This window comes from Balaenoptera acutorostrata, chromosome 6 (genome assembly GCF_949987535.1).
Source record: "Balaenoptera acutorostrata chromosome 6, mBalAcu1.1, whole genome shotgun sequence".
NCBI lineage: Eukaryota > Metazoa > Chordata > Mammalia > Artiodactyla > Balaenopteridae > Balaenoptera > Balaenoptera acutorostrata.
The window spans coordinates 19,732,507-19,749,902 of NC_080069.1; positions in this window are offsets into that span (position 1 = coordinate 19,732,507).

The following is a 17,396-nucleotide window of genomic DNA, read 5'->3' on the forward strand; positions in this document are numbered from 1 at the left end:
CTCCTGATGTCACTTAGGAATATATCCCATGCATTGTCATACTATTACAGGCTTCAAAACCCTCACTTTATTGACCAAATAATCCATGAAGTCATTGATATCCTTCCCAATTTCATTGCATTGAGAAGCAGATAGTTACTAAATTAGCAGTCATCTCATCATTGAACTTAAGATGTAAAATATTCATTAAAACCTAATCACAAAATTGAATTGTGATTATTCAGAAGATCATACTTGTACAAAGTCCAAAGCCATCTACAGATAATATTAGGATAATAAGTGAAATAAGCAGTCACTAGATAAAAGGCCAATGTACAATAATCAATGGTATTTTTATGTATTAGAAATAAATTAGAAAATACATTTTTAATAATAATGCCATGCATAGAAGTATCAGAAAAAAACCAAATACCTAGGAATAAATTCACCAAGGATATACAGGCCCATTACACAATTTACTATAAAACACTACCAATTAAAGAAGACCAAAATACTTGAAAACAAAGATTGTGTTTGGAGGTGGAAGCCAAGATATTGCGGGACAGATCTATAGATTCAGTGCGATCTCAATAAAAATTCCAGCAGGTGTTATTGGGAAATTTGACAAGTTGATTCAAAATTAATATAAGATGTATAGAGTTAATAAATGCAAACACAATCTTGAAGAACACAGTTGGAGACCTTACACTACAGACCTCAAGACTCAAAACTATAGCAATGAAGAGTGTGGCATTGGCAGAAGGAATGTCAAATAGACAATCAGGATGAAACAAGAGAGGCAAGACATGACCACACCTATATGGTCACTTTGGTGTATGAGAAGGGTACCACTGCAGGGCATGGAGAAAGAAGAGTCTTTTCAATAAGTGGTGCTGTATCAATTAAATATCGTTATGAAAAATGTGAGTAGTGATCCATGTGTCTGCACACACACAAATCCATTTTGAATAGATTGAAGACCTAAGTATAAAAAGGAAAATGATAAAGATTTTAGAATGTATCAAGCAAATATTTTCATGGCCTCAGGTAGGCAAAGATTTCTTAAACAGGGCACAAGTTACTAATATAAAATAAAAGATTGATATCTTGGACTATATTAAAATTAAGAGCCTCTCTTCATCAAAAACAACCAGTAGGAATCTCATTTCATCAAAAGTTGTATCCAACAAATATATATATATATCAGCAAACAATTGGTTTCCAGACTATATAAAAGCTTCTAAAAATAAACAGAAAAAAGACAACCAAATTAAAAAATGTGCAGTTTACTTGAACAGGCACTTCACCAAAAAATATTCAAATGGTTAATAAATATATCAAAGTTCTGCAAGTCTATTCATTGGTGGTAGAAATCCATATTGGTGGTAGTACAGCCACTTTGGAAGACAGTTTCTTATAAAACTAAACATACTTTTACTACATGATCCAGCAATCATGTATCTTGGTATTTACCAAAAGGAATTGAAAATTTAACATTCATACAAAAGCCTACACATGGATGTTTATATCAGCTGTATTCATAATTGCCAAAATTTGGAAGCAACCAAGATGTCCTTTAGTAGGTGAATGGATAAACTATGGTACATCCAAATGATGGAATATTATTCAGGGATAAAAAGTAATGAGCTATCAAGCCATGAAAATACATGGAGGAACATTAAATGTATATTGCCATGTAAAAGAAGCCAGTCTCAAAATGTTACATTTTATATGATTCCAACTATATCACACTCTGGAAAAGGCAAACCTATAAAAACAGTGAAAAATTCTGTAGTTTTCAGGGATTGGGAAAGAGGGAGAGGATCAATAGGCAGAGCACAGAGGACTGTTAAGGCAGTGAAACTATTCTGTATAAGACTGTAACCGTGGACACATGTCATTACGTATTTGTCAAAACCCACAGAACATACAACACCAAAAGTAAACCCTAATGTAAACTATGGACCTTAGTTAATAATAATGTATCAATATTGCTTCATCAATTGTAACAAATGTACCACATCAATGCAAGACGTTAGTAATACAGGAAATTCTAGTGGGGCAGGGAAGAGAGAATATATGGGAATTCTACTTTCAGTTTATTTAAACCTAAAATTTCTCCGAAAAATAAAGCCTATTCCAAAAAACAAATTCTCTACTCTACTAATTATCAAGAATATGCAAATTAAAACAACAATGAGCACACACAATAATAGCACACCCACCAGAATGACTAAAATACCAAAAAAAAAACCCTGATAATATCAGATGTTGGTATGAATATAGAGCAACAAGAAATCTTATGCACTTCTGGGAAGTGTCAATTAGTACAACTATGTTAGAAAACTAATTTTTATTAAGGTAGAACATACACACAGCCAATACATATCAAACTGAAATTCATACATATGTGCACCTGAAATAAATAAATACATACATACTAATAGCATTATTTGCAAAGGCCAAAAATTGGAAATAACCCCAGTGCCCATGGCTAGCATGGGCAAATGAATTGTGGTGCATTTTTACAATGGAATACTATTCAGTGATGAAAAATAAGCTGCCACTGTTCTGCACATCAACATGGGTAATTCTCATAGACATAATGCTGAGGGAAAGAAGCCAGTCACAAGAGTCCATATAGGATAACTGCATTTATAAAACTTTGAAAAACAAGTGACACCAATATATTTTAATGAAAATCAGAATAGTGGTTATCTTTGTGGTTGTAATCATTGAGGGGGGTGCTAGGGAATATGCTATAGTGTTAAAAATGGTTTGCATTTTGATCTGAGCGTCTTCATTTTATACAGATTCATTTGGCTGAACATTCATGAATTGTGTATGTGGGTATGTATGTATACTACAGTAAAATGTGTGCAGGTAACATGGTGGCCCTCATAATTTGTCATTACCTTGGCTGAAATTTTTGACTACTTTTGACATCTGATTATTTTGGCAAGGCCATAAGAGAAATGTACAACAGGTAGCTAAGTCTTGAAGGTCATGAAGAAAACAGTATGTCTCATTAGGTAGGTAAATAAGGATAAATATCATCACAAGGACTATAACACCCAAACTGAGGGACAAAGAACCAAAATAGAAAAGCAAAAACTCCACAATATTTTAAACCTATTTTGCCAATTTGTTGGCATTCACTCTGCTTAATAGAGTGAATTCTCTATTAAGAACTCTCATTCTTTCCTATCACTTATATTTTTTAAGGCTATAGGAAAAGAATCAATAAATAATCTTATCTCTAGTTTCTCAGAAGCAAAGGTAGGTGTATTTGTGTCAAGTATTTCAATTAAGAAGGCATGTGTATGAATGGTTAATGAACACATAAAAAGTTATTACAACCAGTACAACCATTGCAAACCCTACAATGGCTAAAATTAAAAAGACTGACAATACCAAGTGTTGGTGAGGGTATGAAGCTGCTGCAATTCTCATATATTGATGGAAGTGGTGTAAGATTATACAACTATTGAGAAAGCTGACAATATCTTATAAAATTAAACATACACTCTTCTTCCGATCTAAGAATTCCACTTGTAGATATGTACGTACTCTCCTTATACCCCCACCACACACAAAGAAAACAGAAGCATATATCCACTAAAAGACTTGCACTAGAATAACCATTTTATCAGTAATGGCCAAAACTGGAAACAACCAAAATCCATCAACTGTAGAATGGATAAACATATTATGTTATATTCATACAATGGAGTGTTATTTAGTAATTAAAAAGAACAAACTGCTGATACATACAACAATATAGATGAATATTAAAAGCATTATGCTAAGTAAAAAAAAAAAAAAAGCTGGACAAAAATTGTTCCTATTGTATTTACTAATAGACGGGAATTGAAATCAGAATAGTTGCTGGAAAAGAACGTTGGAGGTTAATGCAGGTGTTCTATGTGTTGGCTGTGGTATTGTTTGCATAGGCCTATGTGCATTTGGTAAGTCATTGAACTGTGAGCTTAAGACCCATGCATTCCACTGTTTGTAACTATGTCTTGATTAAAATACGTATACGTGATACACACACACATACTGCACACTTACATACACCACACACACACACCATGGGGGATCCCATTTTTAGGACAAGGAGAGGGGGCCAAATGTAGAAGGAAGAAGTCCCTCAGAAGCCCACTGTGGTGCTAATGTCAGATTTATCAGGAGATATTTTTCTTTCTCAGTGAAACAACATCTCTTTCTTAAAAGCTTGCAATCTGGTATTTTGTCTTGTCCATTGACTTATTCTCTAGTAGCAAATGGTATTATTTCTGAAAAGTTTGGGAACCACTTTTTGCCATGAATTAAAAATGTTACTCTGGAAAACCCCAAACGTATTTTCAGTGGGCCTGTCAAGAGCAGACAACGTGCCCAAACACATTCCAGTTATGGATTTACTGAAAGTAACTTCAGGGTACCTTTAGAGTTCATGGAACAGTGGTCCTGGGATAATACTAAAAATCTGTATAAATCAGATTTCTCTTTTCACTGCATGAATATTTCACAGGCCCCTAGGTGGATCTCCATTAAGGAATTACTGCAGCTTTATAGCACGCCTCCCTCATCCTCAGGCAACAAGACGTACCCGGGAAGCGTAAATCTCCACATCCCAGGTGTGCCAAGGAACAGTAATCTTTACAGGGGGTAAAGTGAGTGTGTTCTCTTTGAAGAAACTCAGCATACTGAGCCTGAGTCAAAAGAAGACAGCCTTCATAAATCAAATGAAGGGAACACAGCATCATGGTCATCATTAGGAAGAAAAAGGCTTTTGCACAGAAACTTAGAAGAAATGTGCCAGCAAATTTGGAAGTTTACAAGAATATTTACTCCTGAACATGATTCTGATTCACTAATAGGTGCCAATTAATATTGTTTTATTTTCCTTTGCAAGTGATCTTAAACCTTGATATCCCTAATTTGGTATCTTATAGTTCTTGTTTGAGAAAATTATAAGCAATAATTGCATTAAACCACCACTCATATCAGAACATTAAAAATTAATTATTTTAACTTAAAAAAGGATGATGTTATATTGGTCAAAACAAGTGACCAATTGACTAAAAACAAGTGACTTAAAAACTTTTTAAAGTAATTCAATTTAAAAAATGCGTATGTGGTTGTGTGAAAAAGCAAAAGTATGGTCAGATCTACACAGGGCATTAATGAGAGGCTAGGTTCAACATCATGTAAAATAGTGATCAGCCAGCCAAATTAAAAACTGCCTGACATGTCCTTCAAAACCAAGTAACAAAAACAGGAAGGTGGTGGTCTTGCACCATATGTGAGACTGGAGAATGTGGATCCAAAAGGGGGAGGTGCTGGGTGGAAAGTTCAAAGATTTCCCATACACCCCCTGCATCCCCCTGCCCCCCCCCAGGGCCTCCTGCACTTTCAACATCCCCCACCAGGTTGTATACTTGTTACCATCAGTAAACCTACATTGATAAATAATCACCCCCCAAGTTCATAGTTTACATTAGGATTCACGCTCAGTGTTGTACATTCTATGGGTTTGGACAAATGTTATCTACCTTTATCTACATGTTATCTACCGTTGTGGTATCATACAGAATAGTTTCACTGCCCTAAAGATTCTCTTTGTTCTGACTATTCCTTCATTCCTCCTAAACACCAACCTCTGGCAACCACTGATCTTTTTACTGTCTTCATAGTTTTACCTTTTCCAGAAGGTCATATAGTTGAAATCATACAGTACATACCCTTTTCAGAATAGCTTCTTTCACTGAGTAATGTGCATTTAAGGATTCTCCATGTCTTTTCATGGCTTGCTAGCCCATTTTTTTAGTGCTGGATGCACCACAGTTTATTTATTCATTCATCTGCTGAAGGACATCTTGGTTGCTTACAAGTTTTGGCAATCATGAATAAACCTGCTATAAACATTCGTGTTCAGGATTTTATTTTGTGGACATAAGTTTTCTACTCATTTCACTACGTATCAAGGAACATGATTGCTGGATCATATGTTAAGAGTATGTTTAGTTTTGTAAAAAGTACCAAACTCTTTTCCAAAGTGGCTGTACTATTTTACATTCCCATCTGCAATGAATGAAGATTCCTGTGCTACACATTTAGTGTTGTCAGTGTTCTGGATTTTAGCCAGCCCAATAGGTGTGCAGTGGTATCCTAGTTTTGCTTTAATTTGTAATTCCCTAATGATATATGACATTGAGATTATTTGCCATCTGTATTTCTTCATTAGTGAGGTATCTATTCACATATTTTGCCACTTTTTAACTGGGTTTTTCATTTTCCTGTTGTTGAATTTTAGAGTTTTTTGTATATTTTAGGTAACAGATCTTTATCAGGTTCATGTTTCACAAACTTTTTCTCCCAGTCTTCTGGTCTTCTCATTGTCTTAGCAGTGTCTTTTGCAAAGCAGAAGCTTTTAATTTTAATGAAGTCCAACTTATCAATGTTTTCTTTCATGGATTGTGCCTCTGGTATTGTGTCTAAACAGTCATCACAAAATCAAGTTTACCTAGATTTTCTCCTATGTTATATTCTAGGAGTTTTATGGTTGTGCATTTCACATTTAAATCTATGGCCCATTTTGAGTTAATTTTTGTGAAAGGTATAGGATCTGTGTCTAGAACTGTTTTTTATATGTGTATGTCCAATCATTCCAAGATTTTTTGTTTAAAAGCCTATCACTTCACCATTAATTTGCCTTTGCTCCTCCATCAAAGATCAGTTAACTATATTTGTGAGGGTCTATTTCTGGGCTCTCTATTCTGTTCCACTGATCTATTTGTCTGTTCTTTCACCAATACCACACTGTCTTGACTATTATAGCTTTATAGCAAGACTTAAATTCAGGTATTCTATCAATCTTCTTACTTTGTTCTTCTCCTTCAATATTGTGTTGGCTAGTCTAAGTCTCTTGCCTTTCCAAAAAAACTTTACAATAAGTTTATTGATATCCACAAAGTAACTCACTAGGATTTTGATTGGGACTGAGTTGAATCTATAGATCAAGGTGGGAACAGCTAATATTTTAACAATATTTAGTTTTCCTACCCATGAATATGGAATGTCTCTACATTTATTTAGTTCTTCTTTGATTTCCTTCATCAGAGTTTTATAGTTCTTATCATGTAGATCTTGTATATATTTTGTTAGATTTATACCTGTGTTCCATTCTTTCATTGCTAATGTAAATTGCACTATGTTTTTATTTCAGATTCTGATTGTTCATTGCTAGTATATAGAAAAACAATTGACTTTAGTGTATTAACCTTGTATCCTGCAACCTTGCTACAATATCTTATTAGTTCAGAAGTTTTTGTTGTTGTCATTTGTTTGCTTCTTTGTTTTTGATTCTTTGGAATTTCCTACATAGACAATCATGTCATCTATAAACAAAGACAGTTTTATTTCTTCCTTCTCCCAAACTGTGTGCTTTTTATCTCCTTTTCTTGTGTTATAGCATTATCTAGGATTTCCTGTACGATGTTGAACAGGAATGATGAGAGGGAACATCTTTGTCTTGTTCCTGACTTTAGAGAGAAAGCGTCTAGTTTTCCACCCTTCTGTATGAAGTTAGCTGTAGGGGTCTTTTAACAGCTGTTTTTGTTTTGTTTTGTTTTTTATCCAGTTGAAGAAGTTCTCTCTTCCTAGTTTGCAGACAATTTTTATCATAAATGGGTGTTGAAGTTTGTCAAATATTTTTCTGCCTCTATTAATATGATCATGATTTTTTTTCTTAGCTTGTTTATGTGATTGTTTTTCAAATATCAAACCAGACTTGCATACCTAGGATAAATTCCACTTGGTTGTGGTGTATAATTCTTTCCACACATTGTTGAATTCAATTTGCTAATATTTTGTTGAGGATTTTTGCATCTATGTTCATGAGAAATATAGTTTCCTTTTGTTGTAATGTCTTTGTCTGGTTTTGATATTAGGGTAATGTTGGCCCCATAGAATGAGTTAGCAAGTATTCTCTCTGCTTCTAATTTCTGAAATGGATTTTAAAGAATAGGTATAATTTCTTCCTTACATGTTGGTAGAAATCACCAGTGAACCCATCTGGTAATGATGCCCAGATAATAATCTCTTTTGGAGGTTATTAATTATTGATTCAATTTTGTTAATAGACATAGACCTATTCAGATTATCTAATTTATCAACTCTTTTCAAGGAGTTGGTCCATTTCATCTAAGTTATCAAATTTGTGGATATAGAATGTTTATAATATTCTTTTACTATCTTTTTAACATCCATTACATCAGTAGTGATGACCCCTCTTTCATTTATGACATCAGTTTCTTGTGTCTCTTATTTTTTTAGTTTGGCAGGATGTTTATCAATTTATTTTAATGATCATTTCAAAGAACCAGCTTTTAATTTTGTTGATTTTTCTTTTAATTTCCTGTTTTTTATTTCACTGATTTTTGCTGTAATTTTATTATTTCTTTTATTCTGCTTACTTTGGATATAATTTGCTCCTCCTTTTCTAGTTTCTTAATATGAAAGCTTAGATTTTTTTCAAGATTTGTCTTATTTTCTAATAGAGGCATTCAAAATAATACTCTTTAAATACTACTTTTGCTGCATCCCACAAATTATGGGAAGTTGTACTTTTATTTTCATTTAGCTCAAAATATTTTTAAATTCCTCTTGAGACTTATTCTTTACCCTGTGTGTTATTTAGAAGTTTGGGATTTTCCAGCTGCCTTTCTGTTATTGATTACTAGTTTAATTCCACTGTGGTCTGAGAGCACACATTGTATGATTTCTATTCTTTTAAGTTTGTTAACATGTGTTTTATTGCCCAAAATGTAATCCATTTTGATCAGTGTTCTATGTGATCTTTAGAAGAATTTGTATTCTGCAGTTGTTGGGTGAAGTAGTCTATAAATGTCAACTACATACTGTTAATTGATTGTGATGTTCAGTTAATTGATGTCCTTCCTATTTTTCTGATTGCTGGAACTGTCAAATACAGGGATATTTATTTCTTCTTGAAATTCTATTAGTTTTTGTCTCATGTATTTTAAAACTCTGTTGTTAGGCACATATACCTTAAGGAGAATATGTCTTCTTGGGAGAATTGACCCCTTTATCATTATGTAATACCCCTCTTTATACCTGGTAATCTTCCTGCTTCTTAAATTGGTTTTGTCTGAATTTAATATAGCCACTCCAGCTTTCTTTTGACTACTATTAGCATGATATATATTTCCCAATCTCTTTAGTTTATTATTGTATGTGTCATTATATTTAATTAGTTTCTTATAGATGACATATGATTGGGTCTTGTTTATTGATCCACTCTGACAGTATTTGTCTTTTAATTGGTGCATTTAGACCATTGAAATTTAAAGTGATGATTGATATGGTTAGATTAACAGCTACCATATTTGTTATTTTTTCCTATTTGTTGCCCTTATTCTCTGTTTCTATTTCTGTCTTCCACTCTTCTTCTGCCTTTTGTGGTTTGATGAAGCATTTTATATGATTCCATTCTCTCTCCTTTTCTTGCACCTCAATTATACTTTTTTTCTCTTTTTTTTGAGTAACTGCCCTGGAGTTTGCAATATACATTTGCAATTAATCTAGGTCGACTTTCAAATAGCACTATACTGCTTCACAGGTAGGTAAGTACCCTAAGATAGAGTATTTCCAATCCCTTCCTCCCTTCCGTTATATCATTGTTGTCATTAATTTCATTTATCAATATGCTATAATCACCATATACACTGTTGCTATCATTTTGACTAAACTGTTATCCATTAGCTCAGTTAAGAATAAGAAAAACAAAAGATTTATTTACCTTCATTTATTCCTTCTCTAACACTCTTGTTTTCTTTACGTGGATCCCAGTTTCTGACCTATAACATTTTTTTTCTCTTTGAGGAACTTCTTTTAATGTTTCTTGCAAGGCAGATCTACTGGTAACAAATTTCCTCAGTTACTGTTTGTCAGAGAAGGTCTTTATCTCTCCTTCACTTTTGAAGGATAATTTCACTGGCTGCAAAAATTTAAGTTGGTAGGAGCTTTTTTGTTGTTGTTCTTCTTCAATAATATAAATATTTCATTCTACTCTCTTCATGCTTGCATGGTTTTTGCAAAGAAGTCCACTTAGTCTTAGCCTTTCTCCTCTATAAGTGAGGTTTCCTTTTTTTTTTTCACTCTGACTCATTTCAAGATTTTTTCTTTCTTATTATTTGCTGTAGTTGGAATATGCTATGCCTAAGTGTAGTGTCTGGCATTTATCCTTCTTGGTGTTCTCTGAGTTTCCTGGATCTGTGCTTTGGTTTCTGAAATTAATTTTGAAAAATCCTCAGTCATTATTGATTCAGATATTTCTTCTGTTCCTTTCTCTCTTTCTTTTCCTTCTAGTAATTGTCCCACAGTGCTTGATATTTTTCTCCACTTTTTTTCAGTCTCTCCTCTTTGCTTTTCAGTTTGGGAAGTTTTTATTGACATATTCTCAAGTTCAGAGACTCTTTCCTCAGTCATGTCCAGTCTACTAATGTCCCCATCAAAAGCATTCTCCATTTCTTTTACAGTGTTTTTGATTTCTAGCTTTCCTGTTTTATTTTGTCTTAGAATTTCCATCTCTCTGTTTACATTATCCATTTTGCACGTTGTCTACCTTTACCATTACAGTCCTCAGTGTATTAATTATACTTCTTTTAAATTCCTAACCTGATAGTTCCAACCTTCCTGCCATATCTGAGTCTGATTCTAATGCTTGCTCTGTCTCTTTAAACTCTGTTTTTTCCCTTTATTATGCTTTGTAATTTTTTGTTGGAAGCAGGACATGATGTACTGGGTAAAATTATCTGTGGTAATTAGGTCTTTAGTAATGTGATGATGAGGTGTTGGGGGAGATGGGAAGTGTTCAATAGTCCTGTGATTAGTTTTAGTCTTTGAGTGAGCCTGTGCCCCTGGGCTGGGACCTCCAGAAGTGCCTCTCAATTTCTTGCCCCCTTCCCCTTTAGGTGAGTCAGGACAGCTAGAAGAGACTTGGGTTGGCATTTCCCTTCTCTCACATGAAAGGCTAGAGGGGACTGAAGTTGGGTATTTCCCTAGGTTATTAGGCTCTGGAAAAACCCAAGTTGGTTAGCCTCTGCTGAAATATTTTCCTTTGAGGGCAGACTTTGTTAAGAAAAGAATGCTCTGGGGATATTTCAAAATGGTTACTTTTTACCAACACCCCCTCCCTTGCCCTCCCAACTGGAAGCATGAGGAGACTTTTCTCTGATCTTTACCCTGAGAAACTGATAAGACTCTTAGAGGTAAAATTCAGGAAATCATAAGCCCCTTCTCACAAGGTTCGGCCTCCAGCATTTTTTAACTCTCAAGCTAGTCCATGCACAGGCTCTTGCAATTAGGCAATTACACTTTAAAAATTCCTACCTGATGCTGGCTCCAGTGATGGTTTCTGAGTGGTATCTGCTTCAGGTAAGCTATGGTTCTCTGTAGCTTCCTGTGTCTCCAGTTTTCAGGGTGGTGGTTTGTGCTGTGACCTCAATTCTCTGATGGATCTAAAAAGACTAATTGATTTTCACTTTCAGCTTTTTTCTTAGTGTGAGGATGGGAGTGGTGACTTCCAAGCTCCTTATATGTCAGACCATCTTTTCTAGTATTTTTAACAATTAAATAATATTGAAATCTTTGATCTACCTACAATTAAAGTAAACTGTGAGATATAGGTAGAGTTTTATATTTTTCAGATGCCTCCCTATTTGTCCAAAAGCATTTATTGAATAATCCATCTTTTTTTTCCACCTGTGAAATGCCAGTTCTATAATATAGTGAATTTTCATAAGTCCATAGAGCTATCTCTGAACATTCTAATCTGTGGCATTGTCTATAAATCCAAGTACCAATGCCACACCATTTTAATTACTGAAGCTTTGTAATATGTTTGAACTTCTAATAGTGTTAGTACCTGCTCATTACTTTTGTTTTTCACATAGTTTTTTCCCTTGATTTACTTTTTCCACAAGAACTTTGCCTAGTTAAAAAAAAAAAAAAAACTAGTGATATTTTTACTGGTAGCATTTAAATTTTTGTAATGTTGAGTCTTCTGGTCAAGTACTTAGTCTGTATTTCCACTTGTACAGGTGGGTTTTTTAAATGATCTTCACAAGAATCTTACAGTTTTTCTCATAGACTCTCCACATTTTTCATACATTTATTATTTTTCCTTATATTTTAGATGGGATCTTTTCTTCCATTTGGTTCTTGCTTTTATACATAAAGGTTGTAGAATTCTGTATATTAATTTTGTATCAAGCCATGTTATTGAATTCTCCTATTGTTTGTAATACTTTATTTTCAGAGGATACTCTGATTTTCCATGTATATAATGAATTAATAGATAAAATATAATTTATATGTTATGTAAAACTAATCATGATTTTATTTCTACTTCCAATTTTTATACCTCTAATAATATACCTTTTTTACTAGTACTTCTGATTGTATTGACTGGTACTTCCAAAACAAAATAACAATGATAGAAGTGGGCATTCTTGTCTTATTATTTAATTCAATATAAGTACTTTCTAATAAAAAAGATACTGTTGCTTTGAGGCTGAAATAGGTATATTTTATCTTACTTATATAGCATACATATATACCTAATTTATTAAGCAGTCTTTATCATGAATGATATTGAATTTTACTGAATGCCTTTCAGCATCCACAGAAATAAGCATATGCTTTTTCAATCTAGGTCTATTAACACAGTAGCCATTTCCTACCATTGAGTATCTCTTATATTCCTGGAATAAGACTTGCTTGGCTATGATGAATTGCTATTTTTATTTGCTGCAGTAATATTTTTACTTATGAATTTTAAATCAATATTCATACATTACACTCATCTGTAATTTTATTTTGTGCCATCTTTGTTTAATTTGATTACCACTCTCATTTCATAAAAATGACTTAGAAACTTCCTTTCTTTTTCTAAGTTCTAGAACAGAACCATTTAATAACACTGGTGTTTTTACTACAGAAAAGTTTGGTAGAATTTTTTGTGAAACAACTGAATATAATGATTTCTCAAGATTTAAGGGGCAACTTTTTCTATTTCCTCTCTGGGAAACAGTGTCTTTATATTTTTCAAGTCATTTTAAGTAAATTATACATTCCTAGGAAATCATCAAGTTTATCCAGGGTTTCAAGTAAAAGTATTGAAAAGATATAAGCTTCTAGCCAAGATAAAATAACAGACACCAGATTTACCCTTACACACATATAAGTAACAAATTATGTAAAACAATTGTTTTCCACAAACATGTAGGTAACAAATTAGATGAAGCAATTGTTTTCCAGACACTGGACATTGGGCAACAATGGACAGTAATCCCTGAAAAACAGGAGACAAATGAAATGAGTCCAACAATTGTCCTAGCCTACTACTTTAATAGTGTTTTCAGGTTGGGGCATGGATAGGAGCATTCCAGGGGGATCCTGACAAACTCCTGAGCTGAGGAGATGGAGCTGAATGTCTGGGAGACCAAGGTGGCTAGAGGTCACAGAAAGGACCCCTGGAAAGGAGAAATGCACGGGGAGAGAACCCTGGGTTTCCCTTGGATGTTCAGCCAAGTACTGATCAGCATATATGTGTGAAGAAACTACCCAAGGCTGGGGAAGAACCCGTAGAGAGGATTGGAAGGAACAGTGCCTGAAGCACACACACATCCAGGAATAGTGCCTGTTCTTATCAACCAGACTAGAAAAATATTACTTTTTATGAAGAATGAAACACAGAGAGAAAAAAGAATTTCTAAAAATGAACATATCATCAGTGAGCTGTAAGACAACTTCAAGGAGCCTAATATATAGGTAATTGGGGTCCCTGAAAGAGAGGCTAGAGATGGGAAAAATATTTGACGACATAATGACAAAAAATTTACCAAACTTGAGGAAAACTATAAATCCACAGATCCAAGAAGCTCATTGAACCCCAATCACAAAAAACATGAAGCCACATTATTATGAAACATCAAGACATATTATTATGAAATAGCTCAAAACCAGGGATAAAGGGAAAATATTAAAATCAGGGGAAAAGAGACATTATATACAGAGGAACTAAGATAAGAATGACAGCAGAATTCTTGTCAGAAATAATGCAAGTGAGAAATTAGTGCAGTAACAGCTATAAGTACTGAAAGAAAAGATTCTGTCAACTCAGAATTTTACGTTCCATGAAAATGTGTTTCAAAAATTAAGGCAAAATTATGACATTTTAAGACATATAAAAGCTTAAAGAATTCACCCACAACAGACCTGCACTATAAGAAATGGTAAAGGATGTCCTACAGGCGTATGGAACATGATACCACAGGGAAATATGGATCTATACAAAGGAATAAAAAGTATCATAATTGGTAACTATATGGATAAAGGTATAATGTTTTGTTCTTATTATTTAAAATCTTTAAAAGATAATCAACCATTTAAACAAAGAATAACAATGTCCTATGGGGTTTATTTGTTATGTAATTAATTATATAAAAACGTATGACAGTAATAGAACAAAATTATGGATGAGAAAAATAGAAGGTTAGGGTCTTATACAAAATGGGAAGTGATGTAATAGCACTAAAAACTAGTCTGTGATAATTAAAAACTGTACATAAAAAAATTAAAGCAACCTCTAGAATAACAAAACAAAAAGTTATAGTTAATAAAACTGACAAAGAAGATAAAATTAAAACATTAATCCTAATAATTAATTATGAGCTTTGAATTATAACAGTCCAAATTAATAAATCAATGAGAATGAAACTTTAAAAAAAAACAGAAAAATGGAATAAGAACAGAGGAGACAAATAGAAAACAAACACCAAATGATCATATCCATATCAATCACATGAAAGGTAAATGGTCTAAATATCCCAATTAAAAGACAGAGATTGTCAGATTGGATGCAGGAGCAAGACAGAACTATATGTTACCCATAAGAAACATATATTAAATATAAAGACACAATTAGTTATATGTAAAGTGATGAAGAAAGGTATACAATGCTAACATTAATCAAAGAAAGCTTGAGCTGCTACCAGACAAAGTAGATTTTATACAAAGAAAATAACCAGGGAAAAAGAGAGAGGTTTCATAATGACAAAGGGGTCAGTCCATCAAGAAGATATAAATATCACCCAATAACTAAAAATAAAAATAATTGAAGCAAAAACTGATATAACTACACAGAGAAATATATAAACTCATAGCTATGGTCAGAGAATTCAGGAACCCTCTCTCAATAATTGATAGAACAAATAAACAAAGAGTCAGTAAGAATATAGAATATTTAAACAACACTGTCACCTAACTTGACCTAACTGACATTTATGGAACTCTCCCCCCCACCGCAACAATAGCATAATACACATTATTTTCAAGTGTACACATAATATTTACAAAGATAGCTCAAATTCGGGGCTATAAAACAAGTCTGAAGAAGTGTACAATGTTCCAAGCCATACAAATGTGCTCTACTCACAGTGGAATTAAATTTAAAATGAACAACAGAAAGATCTCTGGAAAATCCTCCAAACACATGGAAACTAAACATCACAATTCTAAATAAGCCATGAGCCAAAGAGGAAATCAAATTACACAATATTTTGAACTGAATGAAAATAAAAACACAACAAATCAAAATTTATGACATGTCACTAGAGCATTTAGGGAGAAATATAACATTAAACATTAATATTAGAAAACAAAAGTCTCAAATTTAAAATCTTAGCTCCTACATTAAGAGTAGACAAAGAAGAGCAAGTTAAACCCAAAGTAAGTAGAAGAAAGGATAAATAAATATCAGAGTGGAAATTAATAAAACAAAGTAGAAAGAAAAATCAAAATAAAAGATGGTTTCTCTAAGAAGATCAATAAAATTGATAGATTTGAGGCAAGATTGATCAGAAAAAAAAAGAGAGAAGTCACAAATTACCAAAATCAGGAGAAAAAAGTGACATCACATCAGAATCAAAATACTAATAGGACAATAAGGAGATATCATGAACAATGTTATGTCAATTAATTCGACAATTTAGATGAAATGGACAGAGTTTTTGAAAAACACAAACTACCAATGTTCACTCAAGAAGAAATAGATAGCCAAAATAACCCTAAATTTTTGTTTTTACTTTTTTTTTAATTGGAGTAGAGTTGCTTTACAATGTTGTGTTAGTTTCTGCCATATACCAAAGTGAATCAGCTATACGTATACATATATCCCCTCTTTTTTGTATTTTCTTTCCATTTAGGTCATCACAGAGCACTGAGTAGAGTTCCCTGTGCCGTACAGTCAGTTCTCATTAGTTATCTATTTTATACATAGTAGTGTATATATGTCAATCCCAATCTCCCAATCCATCCCACCCCCTTCCCCCCTTGGTATCCATATATTTGTTCTCTATGTCTGTGTCTCTTCTAATAACCCTAAATTAAAGAAATTTAATTTGTAATTAAAACTCTTCTCACAAACACATACAAAAACTCTACTCCCATGTAGCTTCACTAGTGAATTTTAAAAAACATCGAATGAAGAAAGAATTACAATTCTACAAAAATTCTTCTAAGGAATTAAAAAGGAAGGAATTCTTCTCAACTCATTTTGAGGTCAGCATTACCCTGATCCAAAAACCAGAAAAAGATATTAAAGAAATGACAGTACATATCACTATTTTGCACAGATACAGGTGCAAAAATTCTCTACAATATTTTAGCAGTCTATCTGACAATATTAAAAGCAAAAGACATCATGACCAAGTGGGTTTATCTCAAGGATGCAAGGTTGGTTTAACATTCAGAAATTAATCAATTAATTCATCATAGTAACAAACTGAAAAAGAAAAATCAAATCATCACCTCAATAGACACAGAAAATTCACCTGATAAAATCCAATGTCTACTCAAGATAAAAGTCATCATCAAACAAAGACTAGAAATGCATCTACCAAAAATCCACAGATGATATCATACTTAATGGTAAAAGATATAATGCTTTCCTCCTGAGATCAGAAACAGCACATTTCTATTCAACATTGTACTGGAGGTTCCAGCCAGAACAATCAGGCAAGAAAAAGAAATTGAAGGCATTCATATTACAAAAGGAAAAAGGCTTTCCTTTATTATTTGCATATGACATGATCATCTATATAGAAATCTGATGGAATCTACAAAAAAGCTAATAGAACAAGCAAATGAGTTTAGCAATTTTCCAGAATATGAGATCAATATATAGAAATCAATTGTATTTCTATTACTCACAACAAACAATTGGAAATTGAAAATTAAATAAAACTATTTACATTAGCATAAAAACATGAGATACTTAGGAATTAATCTGACAAAAGTGAAGGAACTGTACACTGAAAACTACAAAA